This window comes from Perca fluviatilis, chromosome 18 (assembly GCF_010015445.1).
Source record: "Perca fluviatilis chromosome 18, GENO_Pfluv_1.0, whole genome shotgun sequence".
Classification (NCBI taxonomy): Eukaryota; Metazoa; Chordata; class Actinopteri; order Perciformes; family Percidae; genus Perca; species Perca fluviatilis.
In genome coordinates this window covers 24,550,115-24,572,905 of record NC_053129.1, presented here as the reverse complement: position 1 = coordinate 24,572,905, position 22,791 = coordinate 24,550,115, and the positions used below count along the sequence as shown (strand labels likewise).

The 22,791-nt window shown below is 38.0% G+C and overlaps 1 protein-coding gene and 1 long non-coding RNA gene across 5 annotated transcripts in view; one reads left to right on the top strand and one right to left on the bottom strand.

Moving 5' to 3' along the window:
- LOC120546975 overlaps nt 1-16,256 on the top strand; it is a 58,372-nt gene extending 42,116 nt beyond the window's left edge. Inside the window, exons 2-3 of the long non-coding RNA XR_005637005.1 lie at nt 14,475-14,566; nt 16,070-16,256. This is a non-coding gene — a long non-coding RNA (uncharacterized LOC120546975). The remainder of the gene's footprint in view (nt 1-14,474; nt 14,567-16,069) is intronic.
- LOC120546974 (disks large-associated protein 2) overlaps nt 1-22,791 on the bottom strand; it is a 100,260-nt gene that overhangs the window by 57,685 nt on the left and 19,784 nt on the right. The window lies entirely within an intron of this gene.

Here is a 22,791-nt window from a genome sequence, read left to right as displayed (position 1 = left end):
CCAATGGCGGCCAATTTGCGTTGATATACACGCAAAAATGCGATTATGCGTCTTCATGACACGCAAAAACGGAATACAAATTGGCGTGTCATACATACGCCAATTCATGAGATCAGTCTGATATATGTGATGTTTTAGGCCTATTGGCAGACATCCATTTAAAATGTAGGCAATGGCATATAAAGAGCCTTTTTTCCATGTCCACTGAAGTTTCTCAGCTTGCACGCTAGTAACATTTGTGTGGTCCAGGTAGCTTTGCATAAAAAATGGTTGTCATTCGCAAGGCTACTTTTACTTTTATACTTTAAGTACATTTCCAAGCCTGCACTTTGTTACTTTTACTTGAGTAAAGAAGTTAAATCAGTACTTCTACTTTTACCAGAGTATTTTTTTACACAAGTATCTGTACTTCTCCTTGAGTACGGGAAGTGAGTACTTTTGCCATCTCTGCGTTTCAGTCACTAGGAGAGTGCTGCAGCCTGATTGTAAAGCTGCAGTAGCGGCAGTTCAAACCATGGAAGAATAAGTAGGGCTGGGAGCTGAAAGAGCAACACTTGCTGCTCTGTCGTCACCACCACTGGTCTGTCTGTGAACAACCATTTAACCCAAAACTTTTCAGAGGCCTACAGATTGTTGTATTTGGCAACTTCCAGGTGTGAGTGTGTGAATGCAAAGCAGGCCATTTGTGGAAAAGAGCAGTTGTGCTTGAATATAAATAGGTTAAAAGAAAATACACAATAGCACATCTTTGAGCACATGTGCATCAACTGACATTGTACTCTTACAGTATGAGAGGAGAGCTAATATCAGAAGTGAAGGGGAAAAAAGAGAGTAGGTGTGGAGTAGGAGAGATTGATGGAGTTCAGAGGGGGGAGAATCAAACTTCTTTTCAAGCTCCTGAAAGGCTTTTGAGAAAAGCAAGCAAGCTTGTTTCCATTTTAGGGTGAGGGGAACATTTCAGAAGATTACATTTACAGTTCAGAAGATTACATGCAGCCATGGTGTGAATGTTAATGAAACTGTAGGTTGATACACCATATGCAAAAGTGAAATATTTTACAAAACCTTTTTATCAAGGTGACAATCAATGCTGTCGCTGACACTGAGTGAAAATGCATTTAGTTGTCATGGTTGATTTTTCTTTTCCTTCAATATGACAGTAGGTTTTATAGATGGAAATACTCCCTCTTGGCTGTTTAAGACCTCACATTGCAAGTCCATTAAACATTGATGAGAGATTTCCTGTATCACATCTTATGGAACAGCTATTGTGGTGCATGATCAACATACATACATACATCCTCTCTACTTAAATGTGCTTCAGTCAGCACCTGATGAAGCCTGTAAAACATTTTTCCCCCCTGACAAAGATGACACACACAAAGGGGGGAGAGATTAGGGCTAGTGCGGAAGAGAAAAAAAGAGAGAGGGGAAAGCCTCACTGCTTGCTCGGCTCTCTGGGAAACCAGTGTGCTGCTGGCTGCTAAGTTAAAGCTCTGCTGCTATGCTACAATCAGCGCCTGGCCAGCATTTCCCAAGATGGTTGCATAACTTGGAATAAATGAGGCCTTCCTCCTCCACACCAATGCACAGCTAGCTAATGCCACAGGGAAGAACGGAGCAACAGGCAGCTAAACTGTAGAGCATGAATCACTGTTTAAAAATAACATCCTCAAGATAATTTATCAGATAATTTATAGCAAAAACATCCGTTCTTAATCATTATTTCTCACTTATTACTTATTGTATATAACATAACAGATTTATCCTCACACACATAAAAGTGTTGCTAATGCTGAACAAAGGCTACGTTCAGACTGCAGGCAAAAGTGGCCCAAATCTGGGGGTTTTTGGGGTCAAGAGACCAGGTCAGACTTCTTCAGAAGTAGTGTGAACACTCAAATCTTGCCCACTACCACTACATTGGTAGTCTGCCATTATTGTTGTTTCTAAATTGATTAAAACACAATTTAATATAATGTACAGTTATAACTTACAGCAAGATACAAACAAAGGTAATAATTAGTATAAATGTAATACTATATAAATGAATGTAATGTAATTTGGTAAGGCTGACTGTAATATTGTTTTCATGATAATGCAATACATCATGCCATTAATCTCCAGTTATTACGTTAAAGGTGGTGTAACATCTTCTGATGCACAGAGAGAGAGAAAAGTACAAAAAGAAAATGCATAAAACCAAAGCTCATCCTAAATGTATCATGCTATTTGATGATTTCTTTATTATGAGGAAACAGAATTAAAAATAAGTTTCTTCCTAAAAAATATCTGCACCTCATATCTGCAACAACTGCAATATTTAAGCACAAGTCAGGCCTTCATCCTCATCGTGTTTTAACAGATGTTTAATTAAGAATGCCTGCTTTGACCAGATACTTTGTCGGGCTTCATTACAGCAATAGAAAAGTAATGCTCTTGCAATATATCTCATAAATACACCTTGACTAAGAAGCATCTGTTTAAGTGATATACAGTATGTGGAAAGGCATCAGTGTGGTGCAGCTTGTCCTGGCCTGCAGCAAGTACCTCTGCACAAAGAAATCACTGCTGTGTGTCACAAATTGGCCTTTATAGCTGCACTTAAGTACAAAAGTGAAACAATCCCTGTAACTCTCTGTAACCCTCTCACAATTATTCCAGCAGCAACATCATCACTGACAACGATTGACAACTTACAGCATGCTTAAGTAAAGTCATCCAGTCTTCCCACACAGAAGGCACAGAGACACAAAGTGACACTGAACCAAGTATTACAGTTATTTCATTGTCCATTGTTAGATAGTCTTTGGTAAAATTGTACTTTTGTAGTTAAGTTTATATATACCTTGCGAAGCAGCTGCTTAGTGGTTGTTTCAATGCAACTACTTCACTACATTTGGACTCAGGCATTAGTAGCTAATGCCTACAGTACTTGGCATAATACACAGGTGGGTGTTTAAATGTAAGTTCCATTGCAGCATTGCATGAAGTGCTTCCTTACAACATCTCAGTTATTAGTGCTGTGAGAGTAATAGTCGATGATACTATGTGTAAACTACAATTTGGTGTTTTCTTCTAACTGCAGACAGCCAATCCTTAAATATAAACACTAAAGATATTATTAGGTTATTGGGTTTAAAGTGTCCTCCAGATAATTTAATATTTGTCTGTCTGAATTTTGCTGCAAGGAAAACAGAGCTATTTAAAGCTTTTTGAGCTGCTGACTTTTGGCATCAATATTAAAATTAAGCAAAATGCTTCCTAGAGTGAGACAAAATAGCCACAGCAGAACGGCTCCAGATGAGATGTGTCACAGCAATTTTAAGAATTAGCTATACCAAGTATTGTAAATAAAGCATTTTTATGAATGGCACACTCATGTGGGGCTGCAACTATTTACTACTTGCATTAACAATACTACTATACTCATTGTTGATTAACCATTTTGGTCTGTAAAAGAAAAGAAAATATGCATATCTCAATATTACAAAGCAGATTACAAAGCAGATACAAAACAGAGGGGACATCTTCAAACTGCATCATTCCCCAGAGATATCCAATTTACTATACACAGGACAAAGAAGATGGACGATCAAATATTTCTGACTTCAATAATTAAATTGAATTTTAAAATAGTTGCAAATTAATTTTCTGTTGATTGACTAATGAATTAACTAATCGTTTCAGCCACACTCATACCTTATTTCAGTGGCAAAGACTAAGGTGTACGGTATATCTAGCAGCTGTTAAAATTTAGTTTTTCAAGCTGCCCACAAATAAGCAGTATATATTCATCTTCATGTCAAGAAAACACTACAACCTCTCTTGATGTGCAAGTCTAACAATTTGCCATTTTTTGATCCATCTCTAAATCATCTTCAGCTTGGAAATGTATTCAGCTGTGTAGCTCATTAGGATTTCCATGTTGTTATTCTGTGTTGACTGCATGTGACGTGCCATTGAAACCGTACATTTTAATGGCCTATTTGTTACACGCTCTTTCGCTAGGCTTTCTAGGTAGCAGTAAAAGCCTAGCACTTTCAGGATAAACATGGATGATGCAAATTGAAAACATGTTTTTCTTCTTTCCTCGCTGCAAACATGTTCTGTCACGGTTCTGGAGAGGGTTTCCACGTGTGGGAATTCAAAGGTGCACCACTCTCTTAATTAGGCTGTTTTGTCATGTACCGCTCCATCTGTCTTGAGCCTACTGCAGCAGAGAGAGACAGAGAGAGAGAGGAAGAGAGAGACAGGGAAAGGATGTAGGGTTGGGTGGGGAACAACTCCCCAATACCTGTGCAGCCTGCACCAGATTGTCAAGCAGCCAGTGTGAAAAGTTGAGCTTTAATGATGGCTAACCAAATGTGAAGCACATGAAGAGGACAGGCAACCATTCTGATGGCTGTGCTGAATTAAAAGATGAAAAGATCCTGCATGATGCTCAAAAAGAGGAAGAGAGAAAGTACCATGAGAGGAGTCTTACAATAAGCTATATAAAGAGGATGATACTTGGCAGCAAACCTAAATGGCAGGATTGCCCCATCCAGCAATGCTTGTTAAGGTAAACGATATAAAAGGAGGCTACTGAAATTCATAATCAGTTCCGAAAAGGAAAGCCTACATACATACATACATACATAGCTTACATACTCTGTTGTGGTAGTGTGTTCCTTCACAGCTTATCACAAATAAAAGCAAAAGGTGTGTAATATGTGCACTCACGCTAATAATCAGGCTTAATTTAGTTAAAATACTTTGCTATAAATTGTTAGTGTGAATTACAGTCCGGCCATTGATATCACAGCAGGGTGTTGCTGAGAGGCCAGGTCACGCCATTTGTCTAACACTCAAGAGATAGTAGGATAAAGGCTTGTTGCTGTGGCAACCACCTATTTCGTGACACAGGAATGAAAGGCTGCTTTGTGAAGCTGAACAGAATGACAAAAGAAAGAACTTTGATTTGTTAACATGACAAACTGTGTAGAGTATTTCTTTTCGTTCCATTTAAGAGTTTGTCAGGGAGCATGTCAACTAATCAACAGTAAAATCTGTCTAGAAGCCAGGCTAATTTCCATCTGTAAAGCCTGACTATCAGATATGATGCATAACATTAGGCAACAGTTTTTTTTTTTGTCAGTGTAGGAATAAATTTTGTTTTTAGTTGTGTCGGAATAGTTGTTTTATTTTCAAATCCTTAATTTCATTGTTGGGAAAACTTTCTATTTTTGTAGATTTGGTTCGCTAACAGAGGAGGAGGTCATGTATTAACGTTTGACACATCTGTCACAGTAAATATGAATTAACTCTGTTGAAACGGATCTGTTCCTTGATTCTGATTGCTATACACGTCAATGCAAATGTCTGGTGACAACATGGCAGACTGGATCCAGCTCTCGAGAGCTTTAAAAGAGAGTAGTGATGAAAACAAATCCTGTAACCAAAATAATTTCATGCAAGGTCTGACTTACATGAAGATGCTTTAATGCTGTCATCAAAATCAGTGTGTTCAATTTAAAAACATTCAGCTTATGCATGGGAATACAGAGAATATTTGTATTTGTCTTCATTAAAATGTTTAACCACTTACAAAATAAGTTGTCATTCATGGCAGGTGACAGTCATAATTTCCCACTTAAATTTATTTGTTCTATAGTTCCGTTTTTTCTTATTTTAGCAATTGGAATGAGGATTTCACAGAACCGAGCACAATCTGAATCTGAATTTGACTCACAGAACAGCACTTACAGTCTGTCAGAGAGCCCACTGAGGGGAACCTGTCCCTGGATTTATTACTCATGCTGGGCTGTGACGTGACGTTCTTTTCTTGATGTACATGAAGTTAAACACACACACACATGTGCACAGACATTAACACATAAACACTTCAACAGACACACTTAAAGCAACACTATGTAACTTTTAGCTGCAGTTGTAGTTCCAATGAGACAACCTCTAGGGGGACCGAAGCGGGAAAGTTACATGGTGTTGCTTTAACATTTGATTGGTTGGTATTGCCCTTACAAAAGAGGTGAGGAAGCCAACACCTGGACATCCATCTCACCTGGGTCACAGACTATAGACCCAGCGGAGGCACCATCTGCTTTTAGAAACATGTATTCAACTTCAGCGTGTAACCTTTGGACTCAGTTCTTTCATTCGCTGCAAGATCCAAACTGTATAGAAGTCAATGAGAAATGTAGTTACAAATAATAACTCAGTATTGATTTTAAACCAGAATTTAAGATTTAAGATTGAAGACTTAATAGCTAATTGTTAAATTTTTTTATGTGCGTCTTAAAGGGTAATGTGTAGGGGTTAGGGTTATATGATATAATATACACAGAATAATTTTTATGTAATAATGTTTATGTTAGCCATATTTGGGGGTTTGTCTGATGATTGACGAGTCTCTCAGGTTTGATTGTTCCACATCAGCTCCCACCTTGTTGCCACAGGGCCACACTTACTCACTCCAATAGCGGAAAAGATTACAGCAAGCGGTATACCCCAAAAAGTACCTTCAGTAACCCACAGACCAACATTACATCCATGTTTCTCTTTAGTCATTGTTCATCACAACCTAAATCTCAGGCCATACATAACCAAGATCCTACAACCTGTATCTCCCAGTATTAGAGCCCTTACTGTGCCAAGCAGCAAGAAAATTACTGTTCTGTGTTATCGTTGTCTTTTAATTTATTTAATCTATTAAATCATTCACATATCCATTCATTGATTTGTAAATTCATTGTTTCACATTTACTGTGGGGTTGAAATATGAGCTCAGTCGAAATACTTCTTTTTTTTTTTTTTTACAGTACACTTCCTTATTAACCTTAAGGTAGTCTATATCCACAACGTTCCACTTCCGGGATTGCTTCGTTGGCACCGGAAATTTCGCAAGATTCTTTTTGGCCGGATGTCCGTTATCTTTTGCTTTCTTTGTGTTGGAATTTTAAACTCCGGTCAAATTTATGAGCACTATGGTTAACTGCTCCTCAGCGAGACTATCTGTCCAATCTGAGTTTTCTTTGCACGACTAAAACAACCTTTGAACGTACACATTCCACCAAAACAAGTTCCTTCCTGAGGCTATTTTGCAGTGGCCCCGTGGCTCTGTCCAGTGCTTAGCGTCGCCCAAGGCAATTGTGATTGGTTTAAAGAAATGCCAATAAACCAGAGGATGTTTTTCTTCCATCCCAGAATGCTGTGTGTACTAGCCAGACCCTTCTCCGCAGCGCTGTAGAGGAAGGTCTGGTAAAGCGAGACTAACCTTAAGGTAACATTACATTATAATGTAAGCCCAGCAAGCCAAATGTCTCTGCTACTGTCAGTTTCAGTCTTTACCATGATTGTGCACAGCCTGCCAGTAGAGAATCTCATTTATTGATCGGCACTGTTATCTTAAGACAGGCTGAGGTCTAAATATGCATTCTCTGCATGAGGCACAGCTCACACATTGATTGAATTTACCTGGGATCTAAATACAAATACAGGCTACAGTCCAGAGCACATTTCAAAGAGGTATCTGAGTTCAGGTCCATCCAGTTATTTTTGATGTGGTGTCACATGTCAATCAAACAGTATTGTGACATAAGTTTGATTTAGTTTTGTTAATTTACAGTTCGACCATGGCAACTGTCATTGCTCATGCTATTTGAGGTTCTTATTCCACTTTTCAGACTAGTTTGTTACTTCAAAAAGAAGCTTTCAATCAGTATTTTGTTACAAATATTCGGTTATGAACTGTCGGGAAACCCAGTTGACAAACCAATCCATATGTCTGTGTAAGACCAACCTAAACATAAAAGTCCAATCCTAAAAAAGAAAAAACACGCTCAACCTGCAACTCAAATATGTCTGAGTCACAAAATCTCTCAAGTCTACTCTCAAGTTTCAGCCTGAAGTCTCCTCACACTTGACAATATTTCTAGAAGAGTTTACCGCAGATTAATTACACCCTGTTTAGTAATTAATGAGGGTCAATGAGGGTTTAGAAGAACTTTAATTATGACTACAAGTTGCAAACCCCATTGCCAATCTCTCTGGTTATGTAAGTGAAATTTCTTTTGTCGCTGAATTCTCAACCTGACAGTGCTGAGAGAAAATACTGGAACTCCCCTTTGTACTTTTTTTCCTTTGACTACAGCAACACCTGTATGACTGTCAACGTGGTTTCTTTAAATCTTCAGCGTTGCCCATTCCACTTGAAGGAGCAGACAGCTGTTAACAACTCTGAGAGGTCCCTTGTGAGGTTTACTGCATTAGACAATTACACGGTACACGTTAACGTCTACTGTCTGCCTACAAAAGAGTATGGGAAATGGACCATACTGTAACTATAGAGTACTTTATCATGCAGATTTTAATAGACATGTCTTGCTTATGCCAGACCCGTAAAGTAGGTGTAAAAGATCTCAAATGATTGTCTGAAGCCTATATTCACTTGAAAATAGTATTCATGTAACTGATGAATTATCTCTCAACTTCTGTGTTTAGACAAAGGCACTAGAGCTGAAATGATTGGTTATCATTGGTTAACTAATTTAACATTTGACAGAAATACTCTTCTTATTTAAGTCTCTGGTTCCAGCTTCTCAAGAGTGTGTATTTGCTGATTTTCTTTGTTTTCGTATGATAGTACCTCTAAGTAAGTATCTTTGTGTTGTGGACTGTTGGTCAGATAAAATAAATATGTTCAATATGTCACTGTAGGCTCTGGAAAAATTGTGATGGTCATTGTTTTTGTTTTTTTTTACTAATTTCTGACATTTTATTGACCAACTGTTTTATCAGGGAATTAGGAAAATAATCATCAGATTGATCAATAATGATCATTCATTAGTTGCAGCCCTTAAAGGCATTCACATCCGCTAATGAAATTAGCAAAAATCACAAATACCCTGGAGAGGTCACAATTACACCATCTGACACTTTTTGGTTAATCAAACCGCAAATTGAAGCTGGTACTTAAAAATGCACTCAACAATAGAATACGCTACTGCCTCTGTTTTACATGACGTACATAAAAATGAAGAAATTGCATGCCAAATATGCCAAATCATGACCGCTATTACTAAGAATATGATTCACAAATTAGATGTACAATTGATTTAAACTGCAAATAATCTATATACTGTATGGTCACAAATCCCTCAGGTCCCAGGTTTATATTGGTGCTGTGCAAATAGGGCATTAGTTACACAGAGTAACACAAGACTTATTTAAAAAAAAAAAAAAGATTACCCTGTAAAAGACTGCTTAGCTACTGCAGGACTCCAGAATGTTGATATCTGCCAAAATGTGAAGGATTTTGCTCGCTTTCCTTGTATGGTGCTGGTTTGCACCCAATTTTCCCAAGAACCCTACAGCCAGGAAAGAAGCCTTGAGCTCCTCTGCTCATTAGGTTCAGTTACTTCTAATTAATCAAAAGGGTATATACCGGTAGTCTTTCTGCTCAACAATGTCACGGATTCTTATGAAAGCCTTAGAGTGGACCAAAATGTGAATTCCCTTTTCTTTTTAAATTCAATTTGTGTGTGTGTTTTTTAGGGATCGACCGATACTGGTTTTTCAAGGCCGACAACTATTCTGATTATTAGTAGTTAATGAAACCGATTACCAATATTTGGAACCAATATACATTTACAGTGAAAATGAAAATTTCTAAGTCAAAATTTAGATTTTGGACACAAAAGTTTGTTTAAATGCTTTAAGTGTCTTCAACATTTTTTAAACCTAGGACCCCTTAACTGAAAGAGAGACGGACCCCCAACTACATAAATTGTATAAAATTAAGTTGCTTAAGAAACTGGGCCTACAATGACATGTAAGGCGGCCATTGTATAAAGCCATTATACATACCTTTTTTAGTGCATAGAATACTAAGCTATTAAAATAATTGTCATGATTTTATAAATCATATTTTAATGTTTAAACATATGTGGCACAGTGAATCCTTTGGGATATTTATATTTGCTAATATGTTGAATTCATGTTAAGACATTAAACATTTTGAAAAAAAACTATTTTATTTTAATTAATAGTTTGGTGGCCCCCCTGCAGTAACTTTGAGAACCCCCTAGGGGTCACAGACCCCCTGTTGAAGCTCTCTGCTTTAAGCAATTATTTAATAAATTAGAAACTTTCAACAAAATACATAGTAAAAGATAGTCAAAAAGTGTTGTGGGCGGGACATTAAGTCAGACTCAGTGGTGAGTGAAACTGGAGCAGAGCGACAGACACAGAGCTGTAGCGGAGCCAAAAGCGCACTTTTTTAATTAATTAACTTTAACGTTTATCAGGCAAATAACACACTGATACAGATCATCTACAACCTGCCAAAAAACTGCCCTACAATCGGCCAGTGCCAAAAATTGGGCCATCCTTAGTGTTTTTACCATAACCATATAGGTATAGGATACGTCCAAAATGGTGCAAAAGAAAAATAATCTGGAGGTAGCACAACATCCAATATTGATTTTTTTTCTATGCAATCACTTTTCAGTAAGCTTACAAAGAAAGCTTGTAGATTATTAAACTATTCCCAGTGGTGTTTGAAATAAAAGTGACAGAAATGCCGCAGATGTGTCAAATAAAAAAAAAGCTCTTAGAGGGGGGTTAGGCTCTCAGTTCGTTTGATCACAATTTTCTTTTTTTTGTCCTTTGTTTTAGACTGCCCCTGATATTCTGCACTGTGCTATCCAATAACAAGGTATTTGATCACTATGGTATTTTAAATTAAAGCACTTGTGCATATTTGGTTATTTACAAATCAAAGTATGTCATCCTACTCACACTGTAACACATGGGCAGTAGTAATATAAACTCCTTACAACTAAAGATCTCAGCACTATGGACAAAACCTTTATTGTTTTGCTAAATTTTTAAAACACGAGAGCAGGTTGACGATCTGTCTCTGCTTGCATCTTTTTTGTCTTTTTTTTTCTTTGTACGTTGTAGCCTTATAATTCAACAACGATCTCACATGCTTCAGATTTTATATCATACAGTATTGCACAGACTTTATTAGACCCATCTCGCACCCCATCTTTTGTGATATGCTATAACATTGTAAGATTGATGTTATCTCACAGTGTACAGAAGAGGAATCAATGTTGTTGTCCAGCAAAGTTAAAGTTGAAAGGCACTGGTAAAAGGCACTCGAAATATAAGGCACCACAAATATGTCATCAAGGGCAATTGATATCCCTTTTTTTTGTTTGATTCATGGTTTTAGAGATCCGCAAATTGCCAGAATGCCATTTTGCGGCGATCAAAGCATCAAAGAAATACCAAGGTGTTGGTCCAGAAACAATGTCCAGATTCCTGAGGATAATTTACAGTTTATTGGAACTATTTTTACAGATGAAATAGATTACAAAAATGTATCTGAAGCAGAATTGTAGCCTGTCCACATAAACATCATGCCTGTAACTGTGTAATTAATAAATGTAAAAAAAAAAGGAGAACCAAAAACTGCCAACGACACAACAGAGTAGCAGTAGATCTTACACTGCCAAGTCTCACTGCTCATTCTTCAGTTCATCTGTTCTGTTGGTGTCCCCCTTTTCATTTACACTGCAGGTTTATAAGATGTCTTTTGACATTAAAATGTTGTCAAGCGCAGCTTTAAACAGTTTCTCAGATGCCATGGCATTTTCTTGTTCAATTACAACTGAAAATTGTTTTAAAATCCCCATATGTTACCTTGTCCGACATGTCTCACATGCTGACCTAAGTCAGCTAGATTCTCATGTTCTGTTTAATTATTAATTGGCGCCATAGTGTGAGCTTAGAACTAACTTAATTACAAAAATAAGCAAACAATCTGTAACTTTTTATGCATTATTGATACTGTGCATATCAGGCTTTGAGAGGAACAACACAGCTTCCATATCTGGGGCATTATCTGGGTTTGTTTAGGGCTGAAATGTTGTGTGCGCCACACATATTGATTATACCACAGGGAAAGTGATTTATCAGAATTACTCAAGGATGCTGGACACCTTGTGCATAAATAATAAGGCAGTGTAGTCCTCATTAAATTGGGTAAATCTCCACTCTCTGCCTTTAAGACTGCATATACACTGACTCATTTACTGACAAGTATCACTAAGTGATTTCTCTCGTGTCCTCCCTACTTATCCTTTCCCTTTTTTCATTCACACACACATAAACACACACGCACATGAAAGGACATACTTCTGCTGTAGGGATGAGTGGATTTGCTACAACGCATTCGTGATAAAGAACTCAGGAAATAAAACAGAATCTACAGTAGAGTACCTGCAGTATGAAAATCATCGGCACAGGAAACTAAACATAGAAAGATAGAGAAAAAAGAAAAGCATAACAGATTATTTTCAATTTCTTTCAGTCTTTAAAAAAAAAAAACATTAATGGTTTTATAATTAAGACAGATTACTTCTCTGCCATAGAAAACCTTGGTCTCTTGGTTCAAGTCCAAAGCAATGTCAACTATTCCTCCATAATTACATCATTAGATAAACAATGCCGCTGGAAATAGTGAGCTTTAAAGGCAACAACATGTAATGAGCCGCTGGAAAAATTAAAAATTCTTTCACACATTGCAAAAATGGAACCACCTTTAATTTAGTCCAAGTTTGTTCTCTTTAATGCCCTTTCAATTAAGATGCTAACTGAGTGGGATGTTGCACACAATGTTCAAAGACCAATATAAAATGATTTGCAATAATGGCTTCATAGGCCAAAACAAAAATTAAATTAAACAAGCAACATTAGCTAACATTATATATTTCCTCTTGTCTGTCAATAGATCTGGCAACACACAGTATGAGATTCTACCAAAAAAACTCAGATTAAAGGATTGGTTTTCATTATTCTCCTCCAGAGGTAAGCCTCACAACACGGTTGCTCTATTTTTGTATTTGAATTGTTGTGCTTTTCCTCAACAAGCTGGATATTTCTCTCCAAGAGATTTGGGATAGTTTTAGTCTTATTAATTTGTTCTCATTTGGCTGTCTCACAGTTAGCACACTATGGAGACAGGCTGCCAATGAAAGTAAAAGCAGGATGTGGAGATAATTGCAGTTACAGGCTGATCAGCTGCTGTTCTGAATCCATTAACATGTCATTTGGCTGTGATGGTGACTTCTTGCAAATTTTTCTCATGACAAATAATGAAGTTATCAATATGGCATCCATATGTTATCCACAGTAAGAATACTTTTGGGGTTCTCACTTTTATGATTATATGAAATAGTCAAATAATAATTCAGCTGAATATAATAAAACTCTGTATCCTAAATACTTGGGTTAAACAATTTGTTGTGATGAGTTCTGAATTACTTGTTATTTCCATAAAGTTTAAGATTAAATCAATAAAGAGATCCTATGTTGTTTAAAAGAACAATAATTTGTGAATTGTTGAACCCGCTTTTTTAAATACAGGATTATTGTTTACACTAACGTGTAAGCAATGTAACGTAGAATACATTATATATAATTTAGCGATACATGCAATGTCTTGAAAGATGGACTTCAACTTCATCCCTAAAGAAGAGCCCTTCAATATATCAGCCGATATGAGCTTATTAAAGATATATCAACCAGTCAGTGTACGTCAGAAGATTGCACTACAAAAATGTCTGTCGGTATAAGGTAAACACTTTGTGAGATTGTTTTTCATTTACATTAAATGTTATTTAAAATGTAATTCTGAAGTCATTTTAGGCAGTTATTACATAATTTATTTTGTCACGACTACAATGTCTTAGCCTGGGAAAACCCTGACGAACTTCCAGCAAATTTGAGATTTGCTCTGCAAGTCAGTCTGGCCAAGAGCCCATTCAAGCCCATTTCCAATTTTTCCAAATCGAGGCACCAATCACAACCGTTGAGGTGAGCTTTACACAATGACGATAGCGCAACGACGGCGAGCAGCTTTTTGTTTACATTCAACATGACGGCTACCTACCAAAGCGCAGCAACCCGTTGATGCCGCTATCGCTGCTACGTCACCCGGATCGTTGGTCTGATTGGTTGGACTATCCAATGCACCCAGAGGCATTTGAGCGGCGTCCGTTGGTGACACCCCTTTGGAAATGAGCTGCGAATGAACCTTGCCCAGACCCACTCTCAGTTACAACTGAGAAGGGTCTGGTGTCTACCAGGCTAACAATGTCTGGATGTAATAACTGCATAGAGTAAAGTATATTTGTGCTCTGTGCTTTCTGCATACTTAAGACATAAAACATGAAAGCATGAATCTGCAGTGATTGCAACAGGCACTTTAAAAAAACAACATTGCAAGCCAGGACAGCAACTGACCTTTCAGTTTACACAGCATCCATTTGATTCCATTTAACTATACACTCCATTCTCAATCCCCCCTCAATGCATTGCAGCCTGTTGAACTCACATGAAAAGTGTATCTATAACTCTAACTGTGTGTAACATCTTGCTGTACTTTTGCTTTTTCTCTGCAGCCAATGAGAAGAAAAGTTTGCTGCCCTCTTGGAAATGTTGTGGCAGGGAAGTTGGATCAAGAATAGGATTGTGATACTGCTCCTGGTGTTTGGTGAGAATATATGTATTCAGTTTTCAAACACCCACAGTGGGAGTTCAAGAAACTTAGCCTTCACCATGCCTTTTTTTAAATATATGGGTATGAGAGTATCTTTCACAAAAATGCTAAGTGGTTGCCAGGCAACACTAGATATGTCAGTGCGAGACGGTTTGTAAGGTAGGGCTCACTTACAACTTTGCACTTATTCTCAGAGGAGAACGAAGCACCCATAAATTAAGAGGAGAGTGAAAGAGATAAATACAACTCAAAGCGTATTAGAGCAATTACATGAACTGTAAATTTGACATCTTGCAAATACCAAATATATCCAGCATAGGACACACGTCTAAATCATCTTCACAGATTATCCTGTTCCGCCCTTATAATTAAACCTTATGCTGCTGCTGCTGCTGTTCACTGAGCCGCACATTAATGAGCCATAAGAACGTGCTAAATGCACTATAAAGGGTGACAAAGACATTCATGATCAAACACACCTCACTGTACATTATATCTTAATTTATTCCTACAACTACCTTTAACTTTTGACATCCACATTTCATGCGTGCTCTCCATCCTGGCATTAGGATTCGTCAGGAACTAAGCATTCCATATTTTCTCCAAACACCCAACAGCATCTCCTTTGGATTTAAAGATTGGGATTTGATTGCCGGTACATCAGAGGACAACCCAGTGGTGTGTGTGTCTTTTTGCTCTCGCTGTAAGTTACTCTTCCAGGCCTTGTCTTCAGGATTTTGAAAGTACAAGCCTGTCACAGCACCAGCCTAGATAAAAACAAGGGCGATGACCTCGGCTGTCAGCTGAGCAGCCCTGCTCACCCTCCAAGAAGGGAAAAATAGACACAGTGGAAGCTCACAGACAGCAGCGATGGACACTGGGATTACACACAGCACTATGAAATCGTTGTTGATGTACTGCAGCTGTTTGTTAAGGTGACACCAATTGTTCCTGCTATATTAGACAGTACAGTGAGGAGAATAAACGGATAGGAGGAGATGACATGTAACTGTTTGTGTGGGCCTGGCCCTGGAGTATCAATACAGCAATATGTGTGGCTGCCTAAAAAATCCTGGTATCTATGGTATAAAATGTGCCTTTGAGCACTGTGTAATGTGAAACTTTTGTAAATGAATCAAAACACACACACAGCCACCCACATACATGTATAGACTGTACATACAGCCTGCACTGTATGCTCACTGCGAAAATACACAACCACACACATGCGGTAGTGATCAAAAGCAAATAGCATCTCTCATGACACGATTTCTACCATTTGGGAGGGAAGCTAAAAACCAGCATGACTAAGTGACCACCATCACGACACAGCTACAAGGGCTAATAATTCAAGCAAAAGCGACTGTCAAAGCAGTTTTATTATTCCTGGTAATATATTATCTTCAGTGGTTGTTTCTGTCGGATTTCTGCTGTAATTAGCTACCTTACCTCTATTGTACAAATGTGATTTGACTTTATTGTTTGTGTCAATCACAGTAAGACAGTGGGAGCAGGGTTGGAGGGAGAGGCTTTTGCAGAGACCACTCAGGAGGAGTGATGTTCTGCCAGTGCTGCCTCAATTCTCACTCAGTCCTTCCAGGATTCTGCGGCCTTTTTTTTGAGATGCCTGATTTTGCAGGAGCTTTTGTAAAAAATTGCAATAAAAGTTGTGATGTCTTTTGTATTTTTGTTGCAAAAAAAAGTTGTGATTTTCTTTTGTATAGTTCTTTAAAAATAGAAAGGAAACTTGTTTTGGGGAGAATAAAATTACTCTGGGCATTCCTAGTAACCTTACCAAAAAGGCTCAGGATGCTGCAAATGTTGGTATAATATGAAAATGGCTGGTGGATTTAAGACAAAAAATACTAATTTATTGAATGAATCAAATTTGAACCCATGTGTCAGTGGCTTGTTGATCTTTACATTGTTAGTTAATTTCCTATCCTGGCCTGGGACACACATTCATACGGTTCGATAAAGTACTTATTGGACTTTAACTTATCATTGCACTTACAATAACGAGCATAGCTGTCCTCAATTTAGGTCATCTTGTACGTCTCATCTCCGCTTTTTCCTGCATCCACCGTGTGTTTGTGTGTGTGCTCGCGTCAGTCGTGGGGGGAACTGAGCAGCAGCCCTGCCCGCTGCAGAGAGCCGACAGGATTGAAACAGCAGCAGTTTTTAGCGACTTTAGAGTGACAAACCGTTACAGCGTTCATTGATGTTAAAATGTATACAGGTTGGCAGGACAGTCTGAAATGTTTTGCACAGTCTTTCTAAATGTGAGATGTTCGAGTCACACACGTCTCGTCTTCAAATCAGAAACAAGGAAATAAATTTGGCAACGTACGTGTGTTACGTCAACCCGTTCTCACTCCCGCTTGGTCAGTGGCTCTCAGAGTCACATACTGATACAAAGTCTGGCACATGGGACTAATGGGATTGGTTGAAGTCGCGGGAAACTCTGGTTGTTGGTTAAATTTGCGGAAAAGTTGCGGTGGTTGATTGAATTTGCGTGAATTGTTGTGACATCGCGAAATCCTGAAGGGACTGCTCACTGGTCTAATCGAGGTAGCCAGGTAAGTTAATGTTCCTCTAAACTGTCCATCTTTGAACAACATTCATGACTTAATTTGCACCTCCAGTGCGTCAAGGCAGAATCCTTGTGTGACCAATCAGCTAAACCTGTATAAACACAATGTGACATGAATCAATCAATCAGTGCAATGTTATATGGCACTTGAAGAGCTGAACTGGCAGTAGGAGGGTAGCTTCATTACTTCAAAATGTAGCAATGAGACATGGAGCCCCTCATACTACCTATCTGCAGTGTTCAACTATGGCGGCAGTTTGCAATTAAGGTTTTTGGCTTTGGTGTGTGAGAGAAATGAAAAATGGATGTGTGGTAGGCTCTACTTTAAGTTTGGAAACGAGCACAGCTCCTCCTAACATGAGAGTGACAAAAATGTAAGACTTAACTGCTGTCACATTGAAAATGGCTACATTTTAAAAGTCTACTGGAGACTCGGAGGACTGAGTCATCAACCATGCTTTTCCAATATCATAGCTGATCTGCTCCATCTCTTGTTCTCTGTGCTGCACACGGCCAAATGAGACAGAGATCACTTGAAATGTTTTTTAGCAACGAAAATGTACCACGATAACCAGCCAAATCTACAGTAGATGCAGCATAGCCAAGGTACCACTGACTCATCAACCAGTGTTTCAGCAGAACTAATGGACAGCTGGCAGCAATAGCCCATGTCACACAGACAGGCCCAGCATCCCCCCAAGGTCCCAGCCAGTCTCTCGCAGAGCACTGGCACCAGAGCAGCAGATGGTGGCGAGATGATGGCCTATCATTACTCATTCAGCAGAGAAGATGGCTGTCATAAAAAGGTTTCCATCAGAAAATGCATTTTTTGGTTTTAGTTGCATCCTTTTTTGTTAAAACTTGGCAGGTTGAACTTGGGGGTCATAACTAGGGCTGCAACAAACGAATCTACGAATAATTTTCTCAATAATTTTATTAATTGTTTGGTCTCTTAAACATCAGAAAATAGTGGAAATTGTCCATCACAATGTCCTAAGTGACATCTTCAAATGTCTTGTTTTGTCAAACCAAAGTCCAAGTAAAAGTCCAGGGAAAATCATTCTCTGGTTCCATCTTCTCAAATGTGAGTATGTTTTTTGCTTAAAGACTATGCAATGATTATATGTTGCCAAATAATTTCCTGTTGATCGATTTATTCATTTGTATTTAAGAATGGAAAGATCAAGGTGCCAAAAGTACACTAAGGTGCTATTGTACAGCTACCCAATAAAAAACAAAAACTTTTTACCTTAAGCCAAACGACATTAGATGTTCAACCGTGAGACTGAAGTGTATCTTTCAAAAGTAATTATATCTAATGTTTAAAATGCTATGCTGATGAGACATAACTGCCTGTTCTCCCCAATTCTTTTTATAATTATAACTACAATATAATTATATAACATATTACATATCTAAACAGTTAATTTCCTGCCTAAAAAAAACTAAAATCTCAGTTTGGTGACACACAGCTGTAAAACTAAAATTATATCAGTTGTTGTGAGTCTGATATCAACCGCCATCACCTCTGGTTGATATGAAATGCATGCTGGGATACTTGTCAACCCCTCAAGTTCAAGGCCCTTTTCAGTTGTCATCCATCTCCTATTTCAAGACTCTATCTTCATGCTAATAACCAAGGTATAAGACCATCTTCATGCAGTTTAAAGGCAGAAAAAGTTTCAATGTTGGAGACTTTATTGCTATAGCAACGGATGGATTGAATATTTGGCTCTGTTTGGGCTAAAAACAGAATGGAGATGCACTTAATGCAACACTGTTAGAGAAGCAGAAGCTTAGTCACCGCCTCCTTCCATAGTGCACACATAACAGTTCACTGAGACAAACATGGTGACCTGCATCTCTGCAGAATGTTGGAGTTCCCTTTCTAGCTGTAGTGAAGGGCTGAAGGAGAGCAAGCGGTATACAGAGGAGAAGGTGTTAAAGATCCAGGATTCAAGATTCGTCCCAAGGGAGATTTGTCTTGGATGAAAGGCTGCCACATAAAAATACATTATACAATACATACATGGACAGACACAATACATAAGTACATACAATACAGTGTGCAACACAAGTGCAAACAATAAAGTGTGTGCAGATACCTTCCACTCCTCCTCATACCTTATAGCCAGAGTTTAGAAGATTTACTGATATGGGGATGAATGAGTTTTTATACCTGTTGAGGTATCCTTTAATGTTTAATTTGGACCCTGTAATGTGGACCTGATGGGAGCAGCTCATATTGACGGCTAGTGAGTTTGTTGCTAATGGAGATTTTGCATCCTCAAAGCAGTAATATGTACAAAGATGAGGCATAACAAGTTTAGGAAACAACACCCAAGTGTACATTCGAGAAAATGATATAATAAGAAAATCAAATTTTTTAACAGAGTAGACAGTGAATGTGTGTGGAGTTATTACATACGTATTTTAAAGCTTTTAGATGTGTGTTTAAGGAGGACACTTAAATGGACTTAAAAAAAATGTAAGAATATTTCATTTTTATGAACAAACTGTGAAAGTGAACAGCCCCTCGCCCAAAACACTTTTGTTCTGATGGACTCAAACAGTCCTGAGGGTCTTGGTGAGACAGCAAGACCTGGCAGAGTGTTCTCTCTACCGTCTTTCTGTATCTAGGCAACAGCAAACCGCCACGATTATTACATCATCTGGCAGAGTGGGCCTCCCATATATTAATCTCAAAGCAACACTTAGCTGAGCTTAGTGAGCGGTGAGCGAGAGCAAAGGGTGCTTCACATGTAGAGAGGGGAGGATGGAGAACAGGGCAGAGGGTTGTGGCACGGGGAAGGTGTGTGTGTGTGTTATTGCCTATATCGGGGACCTCTAGTAACTGCAACAATACTGGTCAAACTGGGTAGAGTAGTGTTTTGTTCAAAAACACAGTATGAGCCAGGGAGTGAGTTTTAAATGCCATAGAGAGTGTTATCGTTGAGTCAGTGGTGCAGAGCAACTTCCTGTCAACCCTCTACAGATATATCGCAATTATTTTTGTGCTATGTGGCTGTTAAATTCTTACTCACCGCCCCTTTAAAGTATATGACCAGAGATATTGTATATTTTCCAAACAACATTGTATTGTAATGTGGCAAGTAACAAGTATTGCCTCTGTAGCCGATTTTAATATAGCTCATTCCTTTGCACCAAAGACTTCATTGTTGCCCCAAAGCAACTAAAGGCACATCAATGGGCCACATTGTTGCACTAGGTGACATGTTCCTTTATAACCCTGAATTTGGGCTACTGCAGTTCATTTTGACTCAGTCCTGCTGCCTTAAATACTCACTACAACACCAAGTGTGTGTATTAATCTGCAGCTGAAAATAGTCCCCCAAAAAGCACAATGTACTGCAGTTTGTGTGAAGTTTGCCAAAAACTAGTTGTTGCGGGGAATTAACTAGCGTTTTTTTCCAAATGGTTTTCCACTGTCGAGAAAAGAACTTGAGCACTGTTTATGTTCCAGTTTATGATGTTAGAAAAAAAGACTTGCTTACCCATTTCAGTATTAAAAATTTTAAGCATCTCCTTGTATATTTCGTAGTGTACTGTGAGCTTGGTTTTGCGCCACTGTCTTTCCTTCTTCCTACATTCTCTCTTCAAAAGCTTAACTGTTGGTATAGTTTCCATGGGGCTTTTTGTTTTTTATTGACTTCCTTAAGTTTTAGTGGCGCTATATCATCCATAATATCTACCATTCATGAATTAAAATGATCCATCAAATCATCGACTGAGTTTGATGTAGGACTTGAAAATTGTAAAAGAAAAACTTGTTCAAAGAGAGCATTGGTGTGATCATTAATAATTATTTTTCCAATCATCACAGAGTTGTTAGACTTATGAGGGGACATGGAAAATTCAAAGAAAATGCAAGAATTATCAGACAATGCTAAGTCCTTTACAGTCAGACATTTTTTTGAATCTACATATTTAAATCATCCACATTGTCAGATGTGGATGATTGTATGGTGGTGTTACATCACCAGACTTTTTAAAGTAATAAAACAGGAATCAGGAGGGAGTATTTTATATTGTTGTTATTTCTATATGGTATTAAGGGCACAATCTACCATATTTTACCATTGGGTATATTCATATGCAAAATAATGGTCTGTTTTACCCCAACATTCATAAAAAATATTACTGTAAAACAAAAATGGAAGAGCATCCATAATATAAAAAAAAACATCCTAAAAAATGTGTTATGGGGACTGTTTCTGTAATTGTGTGCAAACACACAGGATGCCATTATCTACAATTATCATGAACATTTTATGCATCAAACATGCTAACTAATACAGTTTGTCATGGCACCAAATGACTATTAGCTCTGTTTACTCACTTCTTAATCAGTTTCCAAATACAAGTGTCTTATTGTGTGCACACGATGTCTTCTCTAGCCACCCTTGGCCTGTTGATGTAACCAGATGTCTACATTCTGTAGCCTGTCAGTGCTCATCATTGTGACTCTGTGCACGTGTATGTGTGGGTATTGTTTAAGCCCACATGGAGCTCTGCGGTTATATTTGTGCACTACTTAAATTAATAATACTGATAATTGTTAGGCATAACAACATCATTTTGAGCTGCTGTGAGTAATTCACCTTGACTGCCGAATTAGTTGGAAAATAAAACAAAAAAAGGTTTTTATATTGTCTACAATACATGTCATGTGGTAATCATATCATCATCATTTTACTGTTAAACCCCAGACTGCACAGACTGAGTTCTGCAGCCAGGTGACTGACAGACTGTTACCGGTTTAGTTTTCAGCCTGGTATGGCTGCTGGCTACATCTCAGTATTTCAAACACTGTATGAGCCTACAGGTAGGAACCTGTAACTAAAAGAGACAGTGTTTTGTCATTTAGTCTGTTGAGCTGTGAAATTTCCTGCTTGTAGGGGTTTCTCTGGTCAATTGAATCCATTTAAATTCTAGTTTGTTTCCCTCACTGAATATTTATTTGTTTGTTTGTAATACCAATATAATTTATCGATGACTTTAGTTTAGTCTGTAAACTCATCAAATTGTATCAGGTCAAAACTGTTCTCCAGATATAAACATTCAGATTTTGAACATAATTTCCCTATATACATTTATTGTATTTTAGTGTATTTCCTTTCACTATTTTGTTTAATTGCAAACCATTTTGATGTCCTGCTGAGATTTTTCCATCAGCTGTGTTTTACTGCACACAAGCAGCAGTGTTGCTCTCACACTCAAGTGTGATTTGTCAAAGCAGTCTGACATTCAATAGAAGCTGTTTCTTTTTAATACACCAAGAGCACACTGCAGTGACTATTTTAATAAAGATGCCACTGAGGGAGATTACACAAGCACAAACTGGGTATTTCACATGGCAATTTTTCTTATTATGCCCATCTGCAGTAACAATAGTGAGCCTTTGTCCTGGTCTCAGAGTGCCTTGGGTGGTAGCTTTGCTGTTGTGAAGGGTTTTGTGCAAGGAAAACGGCCTGAATGGATAGCGAGTCCAGAGGCAAATAAGATAGAATTAAAATCAAATCAGAACCCTCCAGGGAATTAAGTGATTCATCTTAATGATTTTTTTGCAAGTAGATACAAACTTTTTGGTACAGTAATGTGATTT